Consider the following 19749-nt stretch of genomic DNA (forward strand, 5'->3'; position numbering starts at 1 on the left):
CAGCCACATGAACAGACTCGGATGGAGGGAAGTATAAGGCCATGGGCCTTTACCCTGGCTACATAGCGTTGGTAGGGGACTGTGATCTTTGTTTTCTGCTTGTGCTCTGACTTGTTGACTCGGAGCCTGGAGCAAAGATTCAAAAATAAGAATGGAGGGAATGGAGAGTCCTAAGAGAAAGTCTGAGGAAGAAGACAATGTGAAGGGGAAGGGACATCTTTGAGATGTTGAGCAACAAATAGTATGTATAGAAATACAGAAGAATCGATCTAAGAACTTCATGCATGGTGTTTGCATTAGAACCCCACATTGCCAGTGGGAATGGTACTACTTGGAGTCATCTTTGAAAAACACAGTTGGATACCCCACTTGGGGCTTGCGGAGAAGGACTATTTCACTGCGGTGCAAGGCTGCTAACCTATTCCCTTGGGGGAATTAAGAGTTCTGTATCCAGGGTAGACTCCAGGCCTTGTAGTCCTGTGCCGCAGGAGGAGGACAAGAAGAAGGTGGAAGCTAACAAGGTCATTGGCTGGGGAGAAAAGTAGGTCTTGGGGAATGCTGGGGGTGGGGTTGGGGAGAATGTTAGTACCAGAGAAGGAAAGTGGGGAGGGAGGGTACGGGAGAAGAAAGAAGAGGAAAGAGTATAGGTACACAGTTCCAAGAGGGAGTTTCAGTGTCTTTTTCACCTTCTTGTTGAAGATGGATCATCCCTTTTTTCATTTTGCCCCAAAGACAGGCCCCAAGAATCCAGGCATACATTGTTGAAAGTATCAGATAAATCAGTGAAAATCTGGCTGCCTGAATCACCAAATACATGAAAAAAGCAGCAGTACAACATATTGAATGAAATATTTATTTTGCCCCTTTATTTAAAAAAAATTTTTTTTAAGATTTTTATTTATTCATGAGAGACAGAGGCAGAGACATGGCAAAGGGAGAAGCAGGCTCCCTGCGAAGAGCCTGATGTGGGACTTGATCCCAGGATCCGGGGATCATGCCCTGAACTGAAGGCAGATGCTCAGCTGCTGAGCCAACCAGGTGTCCCCTATGTTGCCCCTTTAAACATCTTTTGATTCAGATTCGATTAAAATCATATACTCAGCGTAAAGTATGTCCTTTTTTACTGATGAGAAACTTAAAAAATCCAATTGTGGCCTAGAGACCTTCTGGTTATGTGACTTTCTCAAAGTCACACAGTGGCTTCCTGACTCCCAGGGCAGCTGCCTTGCCGCAGAAAAGAGGCAGCACCTTCCTCCCCCACTCTTGGCCTGCTGATCAATTCTGAGGTGGCTTCCTTCCCACTTGGGCACAAACTTGAGGTTCACGTTGAACAAATACTTTAACCTTTCTGGGTCTCGTTTTCCTCAGCTGCAATATAAAGGTGTGGACTTGAATGAGGCTTCGCCATCTAGGTCTCATCCCTGAAGAAGGAGAGGACCCAACTTGCCAGTAAGTCAGTATATGTTTAGCTTCTCAATACCGTTGAAAAGTGTTTTTACAGTGTGGCCCTAGGTCAGGATCACCACGGTCACCTGGGAACTTACTAGAAATGCAAACCCCCAGGCCCACCCTAGAATCTGCTCCATCAGAAAACTGGGGGCGGGGCCCGGCAATCCGTGTTTTAGTAAGCCTCTGGGAGGTTCTGAGGCCGCTCAAGTTCGAGAACCGCTAAATTGTTTTCCGCCCATCACTAAGCAGAGGCGTTTAACACACGCACACGCGGAGGTAACCAACTTCTCTCTTAGGCCACTAGCCGCCCCCTCTCTCCCCCCTCGGATGCTTTTCCTGCTTCTCCATCCCGGGATGATGAATGGAGGTCAGGGCGCTGTCAGCGCAGGACGCGGCCAACCCTCCCTCCCATCCCCACCCGGTGGGTCGGGGGAGGTGGCGTCGGGGCTTCGCCGAGACCGGTTTCCTCCCAATTTCTTTGACAACCGCTGCCCCAGTTTGGGGACGTTTAATGACAAAGTCTGCTTTTAGTGATTTAGCCGATAGTTTGCCGAATGAGGACGACTACTGAGACTGGGGTGTCAGAAACAGTCTCGGGGGAGCGAGCGACGGGGAGAGAGGAGGATAGGCTGGCGAGCAAGGCTCTGGGGTGCGGCTGAAGGGGGAGAGGGGTCCGGGGGCACTGCCCGCGGAAGGGGAGCCAGAAGTGGGGGAAGAGCGCGGGCTAGAGCGCAGCAGAAGGAAAATGGGCGTTAGGAGAAAACGGAGTTTGGGGGACTGGTCTGGTGTTTTTTTTTTTTTTTTTTTTTTTTTTCCAGCTTCCTTTCCTTTCCAAGACTTTTTCTCTGCCCCGGCTTGCTCCTCCCCCTCCCCCCCTCCTCCCCGCCTCCTCGGCTCCCCCTCCTCCTCCGCCTCGCGCGGCAATGGGAGGCTCCTAGGCAGGAGAAGCAAAAGAAGGAATTGTTCGCGAGTTCACTCATCCAAAAAAGCGTCTTCCATATGGAGGGACCGGGTGCGCCGGGCGCGGCGTCCCCTGCCTTGTGCTCCTGCCGCCGCCGCCGCCGCCGCGACCCCCGCTTCCTGGCGCAGAGACCCTGAGCCCCGGCCCGCGGTGTCAGCCGGCGCGCGCGCACGCACACTCGCCCTTGCACACACACGCACTCACGCCCGCCGCAGCCGCGGCCGCACGCGCCCGCACGCGCCCGCCCTCCCCGGCCGGCAACCGCTCGGGCCGGGGCTCCTTTGTGCTCCCGCGGCGGCCGCCCTCCGGCTCGGTGAGCCCGCGGTGTCGCGGTGCGGGGCGTGTGGCCGTGCGCCGCGGCGCCGGGTGGCTCCCTCCGGCCGGCCGCGGGCCCCGCTCGCCCTCCGCAGGAGCCGCTGCACCGGGGGTGAGTCACGTCGCTCAAGTTTGTTTTCTTTTCACAAAAAGTTGTGTTTCTGTGTTGGTTGGGGGCGGGGGGGGGCGGAGGCCGGTCGGAGGCCGGGCGACGCCGAGGGAGCGCCGACGGCGGGAGCGGGTCCGGGAGCTCGGCCCGCGGGCTCCGGCGGGGACCGCGGCCGAGGGGGGCGCGCCGGGCGCGGGGCCGGAGGGGTTGGGGCGAGGCGGGCCGCGGGGTGCAGGGGAGTTGGGGCGAGGCGGGCCGCAGGGTGCAGGGGCCGGAGGAGCTGGGGCGAGGCGGGCCGCGGGGTGCAGGGGAGTTGGGGCGTGGGGGGCCGCGGGGTGCAGGGCCCCGGGGAGCTGGGGCGAGGCGGGTCGCGGGGTGCAGGGGCCGGAGGAGCTGGGGTGAGGCGGGGTGCGGGGACCGGAGGAGCTGGGGCGTGGGGGGCCGCGGGGTGCGGGGGCCGGAGGTGTTGGGGCGAGGCGGGCCGCGGGGTGCAGGGGCCGGGGGAGCTGGGGGGAGGCGGGGTGCGGGGAGCCGGAGGTGTTGGGGCGAGGCGGGCCGCGGGGTGCAGGGGCCGGGGGAGCTGGGGGGAGGCGGGGTGCGGGGGCCGGAGGGGTTGGGGCGAGGCGGGCCGCGGGGTGTAGGGACCGGAGGAGTTGGGGCGAAGCGGGCCGCGGGGGCCGGAGGGGTTGGGGCGAGGCGGGCCGCGGGGTGCGGGGGCCGGAGGGGTTGGGGCGAGGCGGGCCGTGGGGTGCAGGGACCGGAGGAGTTGGGGCGAGGCGGGCCGCGGGGTGCAGGGGCCGGGAGAGCTGGGGGGAGGCGGGGTGCGGGGGCCGGAGGGGTTGGGGCAAGGCGGGGTGCAGGGGCCGGGGGAGCTGGGGGGAGGCGGGCCGCGGGGTGCAGGGACCGGAGGAGTTGGGGCGAGGCGGGCCGCGGGGTGCAGGGACCGGAGGAGTTGGGGCGAGGCGGGGTGCGGGGGCCGGAGGGGTTGGGGCGAGGCGGGCCGCGGGGTGCAGGGACCGGAGGAGTTGGGGCGAGGTGGGGTGCGGGGTGCGGGGACTGCCGCCACTGGGCCCCGGCCGCCGCGTCTGGTTCCCTGCGGCGCAGTCTGGCCGGTGGTTCCCGGAAGCTCGTCCGGTGGAAGCGGGGCCCGGACCGCCTCCGAAACGTGCCCGAAGCCTGACACGGGTGCCCCGGCTCCGCGCGCCGGGCGCGGGGAGAAGCCCGCAGTGGGTCAGCGGCGCCCCGGAACCGCGCAGCACCGGTTGGCACCCCGGGGGAGCGGGTGAAAGAAAACACCGAAGGAGGGACCGAAGGCCGGGGAGGGAAACAGCCCCCTGCGGAGCATCTCTAGCGGGGGGCGGGAAGGGGGAGTGTGTGCAAGGGGCGAGGCGGAGAGCGGGGTGTCCAGAGGTGTCAGTGGGGCTGGGGGAGCGGCCGGAGAGCGTGTGTGTGTGTGTGTGTGTGGGGGGGGGGTGTTCGCGCGCGCAGCATCCTGGAGTTGTGCTCTTAGATTTGTTTGTGTAACTGAGAGGTGGGGAAGTGAACCTCTGGAACAGGTGGGAAGGGCCGGTAGGGAGGGGCCAGGAGCCCAGGCGGGATCTCCTGCTGGATTGTTGAAGGCCTCGCTTGACTTTCAGGGTGCCACAAGTTCGGTCTTCCAGATGATGGGAGGATTTCGAGGGGCACCGGGCATCGGACCTGGAGGACTTCAGGAGGAGCGCGGGGATTTGTTTAGTTTTGTTTGGGGGATGGCGGTGGCAGGGTTACTTGAAAGGTGTTCTTCCAGAGATGTGGCAGGAGAGCTAAGAATACCCAAACCACATGCCGGCAATCCTAAACAAGCACTTTATGGGTGTGGTGGGGTGTACTGCCGCTCCTCCATCCATTCCTAGCCAGTTCAAATGGGCTCGAGGAAGTTTTTGATTCAGAGTTCCTTTGAGTGGACTGAGTGAAAAGTGTGCTTTGGTTTCAGGCCCTTGTGCCACCCCCAAATTCCCTGTACCCGGCTCACATTTGTCACCTGGTATTTTGTTGTTCAGAACTTTGCAAACATTGGACACGGAATAAATGTAATTTTCAAAATTTTTCAGTGCACAAATGTTTTTGATTTCTTCCACAACTGGGCCCCACACAGCTCAGCTCTGTGATGGTTTTTTTTCACCCCTCTGATTACAGCCAATAAATCAATCTCCATTTCCTCCAGGTCAGCATGGACAATATTATAACACAGTCTTGTTGGACTCAGGTGCGGGCTGGGGCACCTATCCATCTGGGTGACCTATTTTCTGAACTTAAGTGAATCTGAGGCAAGAGCTTGGACGTTTTGAGGTGTGTAACAGCTTTCCCAGGAACGTTTCTGAGGTCTTATAATTGGCACTTTTTAATGGTCTCATAATTGAAACCCAGAAGGTTCCCATGGTAATCTTGAAGCACCTTGGGGTCAGTGGGACGGAGGCAGGGTGGAAACAGCAGTGGAGTTATGATTTTCCTGCCAGGTGAGTTTTAGAGTGAGTTTATGGAAGAGGTAAAAAACGAAAGAAGAGTTGCCTCATTCTACCACTTTGCTGACTGTGCCCACCCCCCACCCCCACCCCCACCCCCGTTTATTTCTCAGTTTGGCCCTTTGGGAAACTGGAGGCTGTCTATTCCTATGAAATCTGAGGATTGAGATGTCAGACACTGGCCCTTTCATCCTCTTTCAAGAGATCTAAGAGGAGTAACATTACAAGAGACATTTCCTCAGGAGAAATTGCCCAAGACACAGACATTGGCTTTACTCTGGCAAGGTTGCCAGAGGCCACGATGGTTGGTTCCTTGACCACAGATAGGGGTGGGGGATGGAAGACCCTGCTTAGCTGTGGACTGGTTGGCCAACTTGTGATAAGGGGGTGTTCCTTTCCATCCTCCAAATGGATTTGGAGATATTCCTTTCTTTGAAGTGCTCTTTCAAATGTTTGGGCTCTCAGCTCTCTTCAGCAACTTATCTGTGATTTCCATTCCCCAAGAAGGAGTAGGGGATTTTACTCATTAAATAATTCCATTGACTTCTCCAGAGACCTCCAGGGCTTAAGCAAGAAGAGCAAGTGAGTCTGGTGGTCACAGTATTCCACAAGATCCTAGAGGGTCTGGGTTCAGACTTCAGTGAAGTCACTGATGGGGTTAATGAAAACGGAGTTTTCTTTGTCTTTCAAAACAACTGGGAAGAAGCTGAAGACCCAAATGCATCAGTTAATTGATATCCAGTACATTCTGACCTCTTGAGTAAGGAAGTATTAAACTGGCACCAAAAGATATTATATACTTAGAGTCTGCTTTCTGGGGAAATAAGAGAAAGGGGATGGGAGTAGAAATTGGGGAGGCAGAGGAAAGATAGTGATTTGCTACATTTTTAAAAAAATATTTATCATTTAGAATTTCTTGTCATCTCTATACTTTATCAAATATTTCTAGTACATCAGACCCTAGACTGGGATCTTTCTTGCCCCTGAGGGAATAAGCTTAGTTAAAGGATGATTCCCCAAACTAAACCCTTTCCCCCTCATTTTTATTTATTGCACAAGCATCTATTAATAATTTAAAAAAATTTTTAATGACCCATTTTCCCATACTATAACACAACTTGATTTTGTTTTCATCTGTGTGCATACATACTTTTCACATAGTTGTGATAAAAGTATACACATTTTTGTAATCCACAGTGAAGCATCTAGAGATTTTTGTCCAAAGACTCACAGAGAACAGATGTGTCCAATCTACTTCACCTAAATCCTAAGTGTGCTCCCACATGAGGCCTTCACGTATAATATTTTTATCATTTATGAGGCCGAATCAAATATTTGGGACCTGGGCAGTGGGTGGGGGGAGAGTGGAATGGAAGTGGGTGTTTTTAATTTAGGTATCTGTGTTTACAAAAAGCCTCCCTAAATAGGGCTTTGCCTCCTTGGAGCCCTCAGGGTTTGTATGGGTAGAGAAGGGGAGATGGAAGGCAGGAAATAAGATTTAGAGGATCCATCTCAAGTGGCACTGAGATGAGGAGTAGGGAATTTGGGTGGAAGCCCTGGCTTTTCCGAGGACTCCATTCACACGGACTCAAACCACCGAACTAACTCATTGATCGTCGTGGCTGCACTGCCACTGTGTTAGCTTCCCTTTTGAAGCTTGCCCTGTTGTTCCTGCCCTTACCTTTTATTATTCTTCCATCTATACCATCTTTTCCATGCCTGCTACTACCGTGCTGCTTCATGCCCTTGACAATTGCTGCTGACACATGGCTAGACTCCCCCACTGGCTACCTATCACCACACTGCCCATCCTCCATCCGTCCCATAAACAACTCAGCACCCAGCTTAAAAACAGTTTAACTTTACAACCCAAATTTTTAGCTCTCTCACATGTGGCTCTGTCCCATCTTATGATAATATTACCTTAGCAGGAGCCTTCTGCTCCAGCCCAAACCAGCTAGTAGCTAACCCTTGATTTTATGCTGGGTTCATTCCTTGCTTGCAGTCTTAGCACCCTAAACCCCTTTCCTATAAGCCCACCTTACTTTGTATGAGTCCTGCTAATAATATGTTCTTGAGAGATATATGATGAATATTGATGAAAATGGGCTGCTGGTTGCAAAGGTAATGGTTTTGTAAGATTAGGCTTCAGTGTAATCATTGTCCTTAATTCATGGTTCCTCTCATTTCTACAAGGGACCAGGTAACTAGAGATTTAAGGAAGCCTAGGCTCTTAGAAAAACTGCTTTTTCTGTTTTCTTATTTATAAAATGGATTAATAAGGAATTACTATGGTTTATAGCAAGGCACCTTATAAAAAGCCAGTACTTCAGAACTGTTTATTTTGTTGTTCAAAAGATAAGACACTTCTCTTTTTCCCCAGTCTCAGCACAAACTTCTGGAACCCATGACCCATGAAGTCTTGTCAACAGTCACACCATCTGAGGGTAGCAGCAATGAAGTAGAAGAAGCAGGTGAGCTTTTCTGCCCACAATCTAATACCTCTCTGGCCTATTGGATCGGTCTTTTTATATTTTTTTTTCATGTTTTGTCCTCTTGAGGATACAGTGTTTCTCATCCTTTAGCATTGGAAGAGTCTGACAGTGGAATCTGGATCAAACAGATTGGTTCAGACACTCTTTTAGTCAGAGCCTGTGATAACCTCTGTGACTGTGTGAACCCTCCTTTCCTTGAGGCAAATCCATTCAACATGTTGGATACAAACCATTTACTATGGGATTTGGAGTCTGAGGCTGTGTAGAAGAGTCCGGCTTGGGTTTGGGTGAGGAAAGCCCTGTGTTTATGTCTCTGTTAACGGTATTAGAGCGAATGTCTTGTGATCTGCTCTACTGGGCAATGTTTATTTCACAAAACCCAGAGGGATTCTGTGTCATCCCAACTTTTGAAATAAAGTTAGAAAATAATTTCTCTTTTTCCTAATGGTGAATTTGGCCTTATCTTCAAAGAAGGCCTTTGATGTTTGGGACAGGATTATTGGGCAGTCAGAGGAAATCATAGGAGAAAGATCAGAGCCAATAATACACAGTCAACTTCATTTGGTTGCCAGAGAAAATGTTGAGGAAAGTCTCAACTAGTTCTCCTGGTAAGAAACAGGAAAGTACATAATATGGCCAGGATAAGTAGGATTGAATTAAAAAAATAATAATAATAACTCAAAAGGAGCTGAGCAGCAAAAAGTATGGCAAAGGAATGTTTGTTCTTCTCTAAAATGAGTTTGGACAGCATTGGACAAGACGAGGGTGATGATGTATATGTAGGCTGGAGCCTTCATCCTTTCAACAAGCTTTTATTGGGTACTTGCTGTGTGCCTGGGATCAATACCAGAGCCTACGCCATCCAGAATTCCATTACTAAAGGGAACACTGCAATACAAACTGTAGTGTTAAAGTACTTGGACGGGGTCAATTAAGGAAGGCTTCTTGGGAAGCCTGGGTGGCTCAGTGGTTGAGCGTCTGCCATTGGCTCAGGGCATTATCCTGGGGTCCGGAATCGAGTCCCACATTGGGTTCCTTGCATGGAGCCTGGTTCTCCCTGTGCCTATGTCTTTATGTCTCTCATGAATAAATAAATAAGATCTTTAAAAAAAATAAAGGCTTCTTGAGGGAGGAGAGTCAGTATCTCAGACTAAGTCTTAAAGACAGAGATGGGACTAGTAGGACTGAACTGTTCTTTGACTTCTGCCTATATGTGTTCTTTATTTTCTCCCTGAAAATGTACTTTTCTTCAGCGGATGATAGGCTCAAGTGTACTTGAGACAGGAGATTGCAAGTTCAGAGTAGTTTTGTTAATTTTAGAAAAGTGAAAAACTGGAAGTTCTGCAGTGAGTACAGAATCTCAGAAATCTGAGTCTTAGGATTCTGAAACCAGTTACTGAATGGCTTTGGGGGCAGTGGGAGGAGAAACATGTGATTTTGGTTTTTCTTTCTCACCCATGTCAGATTTTAGCTGAGAATTTTAGAAACAAAATCCTGAATTCGGTTTTTTACCTCTCAGTTTCATTTGCCCTTTGTTCTACTGTGTGCACCAGGTTTGCTAACTCTGAAATCATTTCCAGAGTTGCTGGTGAGGGGTCATTTATTTTAGGGACAAATAAAAGTCGCTGGGCTCTCCAGTTGCCCAGGAACCTCCTTGGCTGCTGAGAGGCAACTGTTACACAGGATGAGAGCTACAGGTAAGAGGAAGAAGGCCCCTCTGCAGCTGGCTGACCTTGGAGGTGCTCCCCCCCACCACCTCCCACCAGGCAGGGCTGGAGTTGAACTCTGGAATAGAGCCCTCCCCAACCTTCCCCAGCCCTGCCAGTATTTTTCCAGAGTAGTCTCAGCCAGGTGCCTTTACTAGTCTGAGTTTACCTAACATTACAATCTCAGCAGGTTTATTATGTATGGGTCCCAGTTAATTGGAGAGGAAAATTGGGGGTTTCTAGCTTTATTACTTTTCTATGAAAGCAGAGGCTGCTCTTAATTATTTCACAGATCATCCCCACCACTTGACTCTCTTTCTGCTCTCTAATGACTATCATCCCACAGTGGTGTTACCATAGCTCTTCCTTTTTATGTACCTGTGTCCACGTGAGGGGGATTTCACAATCCAGTCAGCACAGGGAGACCACATGAAGCAGTGAAAATTCATGGCTGTTTACCTCTCTCATTATGAATGGATGTTTTGTAGTGAACAAGTTACATAAAAATCTACTGTGTTATAGCCAAGAGTTAGATTCTAATGACTCTTCCAATGTACAGGCCTTCCCAGCAATCACCTGCAACCCTTCCTTGACACCACTGGTGGTCTGCCATCGTGAAGGCTGCATCAGCTCCAGGTGAAAGCCCCATGGTCAGGTGCTTTTCATTCTGTAGCCTTGTGTTGCAGAGATGGAGGCTGGGTGGTGGTGAGGCCCAGCTTTCGCTTGTCTGGACTGTGGCAGCTTGCCAGCAAGTTTCACTGGGTGGTCTTTGACAATGGGAGAGAGGAGGGGTGGAGGAGCTCAGCTCTCCTGCCCAAAGGGGAACAAGAAGGTTGGCAGCCAGCACCCCCCCCCCCCCCCCCCCCGCCTCATCATTGAAACACCACAAAGGTCTTGAGCACTGGTGAAAAAAATGGAACAGGTTGCTGAGGGCAGTATTGTGCAGGGTTTCATTTTTGTTCCCCTGATTTTATAGGCAGAGCCTCGTGTTTATGTAGCAAGGCTCCCTCAAGAGGGTGAGCACGCAGGAGCGGCAGGTACCCTTCACGGGAGGGGAGAATGATTCCATCACTTGGAATCAGCCCTGGTGCCAAGGAGGCAGCCCCGCCTGCCTCTTCTGTCCTTCTGGTGATATGGAGAATGATAGCTGCTGGTTAATGAGCACCGACCGTGTGCTGGGCCTTGTGCTAAGCCTCCAGGCTTTACCCTTGCACTCTCCCTCTGCAGTTCTGTGGAGACAGGCAGTATGATCCTGTTCTGCAGAAAAGTGGCCAAAGCTTAAAGAATTGTCGTGACTTGTTCTGCACTCACAGCTGGTTAGGTGGCAAAGCCAAGATTCCATCAGAAAACTGCTGACTCCTGAACTCGGGTTTTGCGGGGAAAAAATGCCCAATTTCTCCTGCTAAGAAGAAGCTTGTGGAGGACGGTGGTGGCAGGGAGGACTGTTTCTATTGCAACTAACAAATGTAAGGGGCAAGCGGGGGCCTTTATGAGACTTGCTGTAGGAAACAGGAACTGAAAACTGGGACCACAGCTGGGAGGTTTTGACTGGCACAGCAGCAGCACACGGGCAGCCAGGCTTTGTGGCACAGCTCGAGTCAGACTTTGCAGATGGTTCTGAAAGCTGCCTCCAGCTGGGTCTCATCTCAGGACATGTCTCCTGCCTCTTCCGTGGCCCCACTCCGCCCAGGACATCATCTGAATTGGCTGTCTGAGTCTCTGCGTCCGCTGTAGATGCCAGCTGAATTCACTTGCTCCTCAGGTTTCCGCAAGTCTGATCAAGCAGGTCCTGTGTGCCCTCAGTGGGAAGAGGGGGAGAAGGCGCTTGGCCCAGCAAATACTTTTCCTGGTCAGGAGAAGTGGCAGCTTGCACACAAAAATAGCCTGGGGAAGGAGGCAGGAGCTTTGACAGACAGGTAACTGACAGGAGATGGTACCTTGCAGGCAAATCCTCACAGGACAGCCAGCAGGAAGAGTTCTACAGGCAATTACCTGCAGGAGAGCGAAACAGACCTCTCCCTCTTGGCTTAGGACAGTTGTGGAGACTTGGCTGTGGAAAACTCATAGCTGCCCACAGTTCCTTGTTTTTCTCTAGCAAATGTGGACAGCCTGAAGCCAGGGGGTTCTTTGCAGCGAGTGAGGGACAACACAGGACACTTGGGTTTAAGAACAATTATGTGACCAGCCAGTTAGGTGACTGAGAGGAGTCACAGAAACTCTCTGAGCCTTTATTTCCCTGTCCCCACAAAGCTGCCTTTCAGAGCACTATTAGGATGCAGAGAGAGAACACAAGAGAATGCTTTTGATTCAGAATGTTTCTGCTCACATCAGAAACCCAAGCCCCTTGGCATCTGTGCTCGCCCAGGATGAGTTAGGAGATAAGACCTGCTAGGGAACTGGCCAGAGGTCAGAGTGTGGCCATATGGGCTGCATCTGCTTCTGTGGCTGTGTCTGTTTTCTGAGGGCAGGGGCCTGGACCGGAGGCAGTTCATCGCATTGCCAGAAACCCTTCCCAAGCTCTGGACAAGCTCTTTCCCCCTCATACAGGAAGAGGCAGTAAGGGGGTCTCAGGGTCTGGCGGGAGTTGGGAGAGGAAAAAATGTCATGGTGGGGGGATCCTGGTTAACATTCTTCCTGAGAGAGGAGGACCAGAGGAGTCTGGGGGAGCGTCTGGAATGTCCCCTGTGAGAGGACAGATTCTGGGGTGAATCTTATTAGAAGTTTGTTCAAGAGGAAACAGTATTTCTAGGGCCACTTCCAGGTTGGAGATTGTGTGGCATCCTGGTTAGTGCGGGCTTTGGAACCAGAAAGGCCCGGGTTTAAATCCTGGCCTTGCCAATTGCTAGGTCTATGACCCTGGGCTAGTTACCTAGACTCTGAAATCCCAATTTCTTAGGGTGGTAAAGAGAAACAAGAGATGGCTTATAATGCATTTATGAAGCACATCATGAACATTCAATAGAAGGGGTTGTTGGAAGCTGGGCAGCTGGAAGCCTGTGCTCATGAAACCCCCACTGCTCAAGGGACAAGGGAATGAGAGGGGAGCCCGCAGTGGGACAAAGCCCTGCCCACTGCCCCCTTAGGTGTCCTCAGACCTGGTCAGTAGGAAGAGAATTTCCACCCAGCCTCCTCCTCGGCTTCTTTGCACTTCAGCGTCTTCCATTCTACCCATGAGGCCAAAAACATTGGTGTCCTCTTTGACTCTGTTCCTTCTCTCCACTCCACTTTAAATTGGCAAAGAGTACTGGCTTTACCGTATCCAGAGTCCTGCCCCTTCTTACCACCTTGGTCCTCTACCACCCAGACTGTCACAGTCGCTCCCTCAGGGATCTGCCTGCTTCCACCTGGACGCTCCTCCCTCCTGCCCCACGTCTGTCCACTTTGAGAAGTCAGTTTCAGCTTCCCGTGGAGAAGCCTGGGGAGGTCACTTCTCCAAACTCTCCAGGGGGCCTGTTTAATTCAGAGAAAACCCTAAAGCCTTCAGTGTGGTCAGCTCCAGGCCTAGCAGGTCTGCCCTTACTCCCCCTCACCCCCAATCCCACCCACCCTGGCCTCCTTGCTGCTCTTGCAACCAGCTGAGCAACTGGCTTTGCCTCCTGCAACTGACCTGAACCTAGCTGCCTTTTATCAATTCATCATTCTCTCTCCCCTCAGCCTAATTTATTTTCCCTCAAAGTTATCACCTGCTGACAGGTATCCATTTGTCCATTTGCTTACTGCCTCCTTCTCCTCCAGAATGAAAGCTCCCTGAATCCAGGCACTTTTTTTTCCCCCTCACTGTCTTTTCTGTACCTGGAATAGAGTCTGATACGTAACTGGTGTTCATTTTCTCCCCCACTAGTCTGCAGGGCTTTTCTGAATTTCAAAAGAGGTGTAATATGAGTTTTAAACAAAATGAAAGAATTACTTACGGATTTATGTAAGAAAAATGGGTATATGTATATGGGAGCATGTGGGAAAGTAGTGCAGAGAATTCTAGTAACATTTGAGTGTCTGTTTCAGAAATGCCAGGGAGCCGTGTGCTAGGCCACGACAGATCTAGCCCAGTTCTTTTGTCCTCAAGGTGACTGACTTCAGGACTGTCCACAGGTGTGCCACTTGTTGCACCTGTAAGTGCATAAGAATGGATGCCTCTTCTGGCCCTTCCTCACCGCTCACTTCAGAGGCATTCGTGGAACATGTCTGTATGCCCTGTGCTAAGGCTGGCTAGGAGATGCAGAGAAGCCCAGCGCATTCTATCATTCCACCGAGTTCCACATTCTCGTTGCTTACCTGGGATTTCCTGAGTGAGCCTGGACAATCCATTTTGCTGCTCCCTTCCAGTAGCATGGTGACCTGAGTGGAATTGGAGCTCTGTTGAACGGGGTTTGGAACCATAAACCAGGGACAAGAGGAACTTGATGAATTCGAGAATACTTCAGTTCCTCACACGCATGGGGGCCTAATGGAGTCAGGCCCCATGCTAGGCATACAGGCCACAGAGATAGTCTCTGTGGAGAGACTGCCGGAGAGCTGACAGCTACATACAAGGGACAGCATGGTTGGACGTCTGCCCAGAGGAGGATAGAGCTGACTTCTAATTGCATCTCAGTCATTTCTGACTTGCTTCTAGATTTAGAAGCTAAGGAAGAATAAAAATAGGGATAAAGATCCCAGGAGGTCTTGTGTGGACAACAAATGTGCCTGAGAAATTACACTACTGGGATCCCCAGACCCAACATCTACAGCATCTCAGGGAGCTGAAGGCCTTAGCTTCCTCCTTCATTTTATTTTTTAAGTCTTAAAAATTGATAGCTTTTTTTTTTCCCTTGCAATTTTAGGTTTATAGAAAAATTAAGTGAAAAATACAGAGTTGCCACATACTCCTCACACCAGGCCTGTTCCAACCATACTATTCAGATGTTGGTGCAGTGCATTTGTCACAATATGCATGCATTGTTATTTTTTTTTTTGCATACATTGTTATTAACTAAATGGTTTACATTGACTATTAAGGTACATGGTTAGGTTGACTATTTGTATTACACACTCTGGGTTTTGACAGATGCATAACTATTCACCATTACAGTATAGTTGGAATCACACAGCATATAGTGTTTCCAGGTTGGCTCCTCTTAAACATGGCCTTCTGTCCCCCCTCCCTCCCCTATATGCACGTGTCCATCTGGAGTAAAAGCCTTGTGCCGGGACCCCCTTGACCAGAACCCGTGAGTCCCCTTCCTTCCTCGTCTCCCCATGAGTATGCCTGGCCCTGGTGCTACTGGAGTTTAGCCCAGGCTGGTAAACTGTCAGGAGCTGCCTGTGTTGTGGTTCCACATCTGGAAGCATCAGCTGTGCAGACCTCCCCATCCCATTCCTAAATAGAGACAGGAGGAGCACATGGGGCTGTTTGTCTTCCTCCTCAGTCGTTTGTTTTACTTGCCTCAGAGCAGGGTCGAGGGTGGGGACATGAGCCTTCCCCAGGCAGGCAGCACTCCTTCACACTCACATCCGCTGGCCGGCCACATGTCCCGAAGCCTCTGAAGTCAAGGCTGTCCGCTGTCCGTGCTGAGCCCTGAGTGTGAGCACTGAGGCCTGTATTGTGGTCATTTGAGAGGAAGACCAGTAGGGAGCAGAGCAGCTGAGAATGTTTTCCCTGCCCAGAAGCGCTGTTTTCCTGAGTCAGCCTTGCAAGCCAGGACTCCCTGGAAGCTGGAGGCAGGAACCTCAGTATTCATCCCATTCACCAGTCACTCCCGGCAGGGAGGCCCTAGGGGCATAAGTGATGATGTTGGATGCTAGGAGGAAAGCCGGTGGAGGGAGCTCCTCAAAACTAGGCCCCAGCTAAGGGAAGGAAAGTGCCTGTGAATGGGGTCCTGTGGAGCATCTAGTTGAACCAGGATGAGAAGTTCCAGGGGCTAAGGAAAGGGATGCATACTAGGTGCAGAGAGTTAACAATCCTGGGGAGAAAAAAAAAAAAAAAAACAATCCTGGGGAACAGGGACTGAGGTCTAGGCTCCAGGTTCCATTGCTTCCTGTTTGGAATAAACACAGAGCTAGGGCCAGCTGGTACCTTCTCACACCGAAGGACGCCAGCCAGGTATGTCAGAGTTCAGTGTGAAGGAGGAAGAAGACTCATTGGCCCCCTTGGAAAGTCAGTTTTTGGACTATGGAAATTCCATGCTGATGGCCTGCGTCCATACCCCCTCCTCCGGTTTTCTTTCTTCACCCAGGCGACCGTCCAGGCTGTATCCTGATAGGTGACACTAAAGAGCTCAGGCCATCCCAATCTGTGACTCATTGAAGAGCCCCAGGTCACCATATATTGGCTCTGCCTAGCTGTCCCCAGGGCAAGTGGAGGCAAATAGTACCTGGCCCAAGTTTGCCACTGAGATGGTGAGCTGGTTGCAGTGATGTTGCATTGGAGTGCCTAAAGTTCTTCAGGCTCTTCAGAGGACACTCTCCACAGGCAAGCTGTCCTTGACTTTGTTAATTATGGAATCAGAGTGTGGCCTCCTGGCCCCCTGTCTCCTGGAATCTAATTCTAGAGCCTAGGAGGCTGTGACAGTGATCACTGACCATCAGCACAGAGGAGGCCTTGACCCTTGCCTTGGTTTACCCAGAGAGGCAGACAGCAGAGAAGTGCTGAACCATGTGAGTGTGGGCCCCATGTTCCTCACCAAATGCAGCCTTTAGCCCTGTGTCTCTCCTAACATTCTGTCCCCACAGGAGGTACAGAGAGTCCTGAGAGAGAATCCCAGACCCGCTCCTGTAGATACTTCCAGGTAAAGAGTGTCTAGGAGCAGGGGCACTTTTCCTGAACCAAGAGATAAATATGTCATCTGACAGAGCATTTGGGTCTCCCCCCCCCCCCCCCCACCTCCTAATTTGTGTATGGAGGAAATCTCAGGCAGGCCGATTTTATTTTTTATTTTTTTTTTAATTTTTAAAAATATTTTATTTACTCATGAGAGAGGCAGAGACACAGGTAGAGGGAGAAGCAGGCTCCATACAGGGAGCCTGATGTGGGACTTGATCCCAGGACCCCAGGATCACACCCTGAGCCAAAGGCAGGCGCTTAACCTTAAGCTCAGCCACCCAGGCCCAGGCTGATTTTATAAATAACCTTTATCTTTACCAAAGTATAAATTTATAAATCAATGCATTAAAAAAATCCTCTTTAGCATAAAGAATGGCATTTTATACAGTGGGGATCATTCCAGAACCTCTCAAACTGTGGTTGCCTGTCAGCATGCGATGCTCAGGATAGCACAGCCTGGGCCCTACTTGATTTGGGGAGCTTCATCCAGTGTTGGTGGAAGGAAGTCTCTGGTGCAGTCTGGGTCTCCTCTAGTACTTTCCAGAACAATATGCAGAAACCAGGGCAAGGTCTGGATCTGACCCACTGCTGCTCTACTCCCCTCTTTAGAAAAAGCCAGCCTCCATGATAGTGGAAGAGGGAAGCCCCTTACTAACCAACGTCTATGTGCTTTCAAAGTCAGAAAGTAAAGAGGAACGCGTGCCCAATTTTGATGGACTCCTAGGCAGACAGAACTAATTTTCCCCACATTTAACAAAAATGCCAGTACTAACACCTTTGGTCTGCATGGGGGGAAGGCAGACAGACCTTGTTTCTTTGCGTCTCAGCCAACACGGGTGTGTATCCCTGTCTGAGGATGAGGGTTCTGACCTGTCTCGCTAGTGTACAGAATGCCACCCTTTGAGATTCACGAGGGTCACAAACTGCCTCTCTTGAGTCACTTATGGTTTCCTTCCAAGTAGCCAGCAGTAACTCTTGCTTGAGAGCTTTGCTGTTCGTGCTTCATCAGGCATAGGCCCCCAAACACATTCAAAACCGTGAAATAGTGGCCTTTCAGTTGGTCAGTCAACACACTACTGAGCTCTGTTCCATGCTGCCCACAAGACACTTCTAGACTATCTCTGAAGTCCAAACAAGAGGTTAGTTCACAGTGAATTGCATTATCCACATTCTCTCATTAGAAAAGTGCTCTCTGAGTAGGTGCTAAATGCTCACCATTATCATCCTTGTTAATTTGGCTTGAAATAACCTGCGAGTTAGAAATCTTTCCTATTCTTGGAGCACTTGGCTATTTAAAAATAGTTTTGTCAATTATGGTGTGTTGGGAATTTTTTTAAATTTATTTATTCACGAGAGACACACATAGAGAGAGGCAGAGACACAGGCAGAGGGGAGAAGCAGGCTCCATGCAGGGAGCCCGACGTGGGACTCGATACTGGGTCTCCAGGATCACGCCCTGGGCTGAAGGTGGCGCTAAACTGCTGAGCCACCTGGGCTGCCTATGTTGGGAATTTTATAGTAGAGAAATGGAAGACCAGAGAAAAATGATAGATTCAGAAGTCCAAGCCCGTTTGCTTACTGGTCTTTCACCTGGACCTCAGGGCTTCTGCACTGGATAGGTTCTCCAGTCAGAGGAAAGTCAGAGAAGCTGGGGGCGTGCTATTGGTGAGATATGCTCTGGGCCCTGGGGAAGGCCCATCCTGGACACAGAAGCCCCAAAAAGGAAACAGAGGGCATGGGGGGCTGCCAACTAGCTCTGGGTCCCAGTTCTAGAGAGCTAGGAGGGTAGCTCTGTAGGTCTCTTCTGGCTGTGGCCAGCAGTCCCATTTGAGATGGGGCTGCCTCTTGGGCCCAATACCAGGGGGCCTTTCAAGGTCAAAGAGAACACCCCTTCCCTACCAGAAACAGGGCACTCACTGAAGCCTGCTTTTGAAAATGCTGTTTGACTTAACTGAGAGGACATTGGGTATGTGGGTGAATGAGTGGTGGTGACTGTGGTGGTAGTATTTTCTGGAAGTTAGTATGGGATTGGGAAGGTTTGAGATGTCTAGTTATCCTTTGGGAAAAAAGCAAAACAACAACAACAAAAAAACACCCGTTTTATTATTGTTTATTTAAAAACCCTAACATGCAGATGTAGAAAGAATAGTATCATGACCCCAACCTACCCATCACCCAGATTCAACAGTTATCAGGACAAAGTGTGTTTTGTTTTGCTCTTTAATATCAATTTGTTTTCATTACTGTATGCCAGATGGGACAAGGATGGATGCCACAGGTTGCTCTTTCCAAAAGACGTGTGTGATCCAACCTCCCCACCATCTGCACAGTAGCATAGACAGGAAAGACCACCAGCCTGGGGCACTTGAGTTTGATTCCCAGTTGTTGCACGGTGCTCTGAGATGTTTTTGCATTCCTCCCTACCAGATGCTGAACTCTTGGAGAAAGCGTGAACTTTGTCTTTGGATTCTGAAGACCTCGTATTAAGTGGGTGTTCAATAAGCATTGACTGACTTGTAAGGCAGGTGATTCTATAAGACAGGGCGGGTTCCATCTGGACAGGTGCAAGTCATGCGAGCGCTTAGTTCACCATTTGGGGAGTAGTTCACCCAAAATGGGTAGCTAGTGGGATTCAGAGTTGCGCAGGAGGTGATTCTCAGAACCCTGGGAGATCCTGAATGCATGAAGGGTTAGCCTTTATCATTCTAGTGTGCAGGGGCTCCTGCTGTTGCCTAGAAAGAGGGGAAGAAAATTTCGGCAGCAAGAGAGAACAAAAGAGGGTGGGACAGGGGCTGCTATCTGCCTGGCCCCCAGATTCTGGAGCCTGCAGGCTGTGGGTGTGGTGGAGCAGGCTTTGAGAATGAGGCTCCAGCCCCAGACCCGTTTCTCTGGGTGGCCACAGACAACCCACAAGCCGCCTGCACCACCAGGCCTGCGTGTCATTCCAAGTGCTATTTTTTTATTCACTGTGGTGTTGGCAAGGAACAAGGCTCCTTGGAGCATGGGGAAGGGAGTCCGCTTCCAGCCTTTGCAGTGCTGGGCAGCTCTGCTACTCTGTGCCGCTCTGGGCTCTGGGCAGAGCTGGGGACGTTAAAGGATATGAAATGGGGTTTTGGAGGAACATGAGGGCAGATGCTGCAAACACTTCCCCTCAGATTCGACCCTGGGTGTAGCCAGCAGGAGCCTCAGGCAGGGTGGGCCAAGGCCCACAACGGACCCCAGCCAAAGTCTCCAAGCCCTGACTTTCATCAGTGACCTGCCCTGCCCACTCCCTGCCTGGTCTTTTTCAGTTTAACTTCCAGCCCTGTCCTCCCCTCCCGTACATGCATGATGTGTGTGTTAGTGTTTTAATTTTTATTCTTGGCAGAAGTTAAGACACAAAATGGATTTGGAAGGAGATGAAACCAGTCTGGG

At 51.0% G+C, this 19749-nt stretch overlaps 1 protein-coding gene across 12 annotated transcripts in view; it reads left to right on the forward strand.

The window, feature by feature from the left end:
• The window catches only part of BOC (BOC cell adhesion associated, oncogene regulated), a 121737-nt gene that overhangs the window by 47518 nt on the left and 54470 nt on the right, over positions 1–19749 (forward strand). For 3 of the 12 annotated variants that reach the window (XM_038582831.1, XM_038582836.1, XM_038582833.1), the window contains exons 1-3: positions 967–1449; positions 5038–5162; positions 7719–7809. The gene's annotated coding sequence lies outside the window, so the exon portion shown is untranslated. Of the gene's footprint in view, positions 1–961; positions 1450–2720; positions 2838–5037; positions 5163–7718; positions 7810–19749 lie in introns of those variants that run through there. The other 9 variants (XM_038582827.1, XM_038582838.1, XM_038582832.1 and 6 more) reach the window with 9 other exon arrangements.

This window comes from Canis lupus, chromosome 33, assembly GCF_011100685.1.
Source record: "Canis lupus familiaris isolate Mischka breed German Shepherd chromosome 33, alternate assembly UU_Cfam_GSD_1.0, whole genome shotgun sequence".
Classification (NCBI taxonomy): domain Eukaryota; kingdom Metazoa; phylum Chordata; class Mammalia; order Carnivora; family Canidae; genus Canis; species Canis lupus.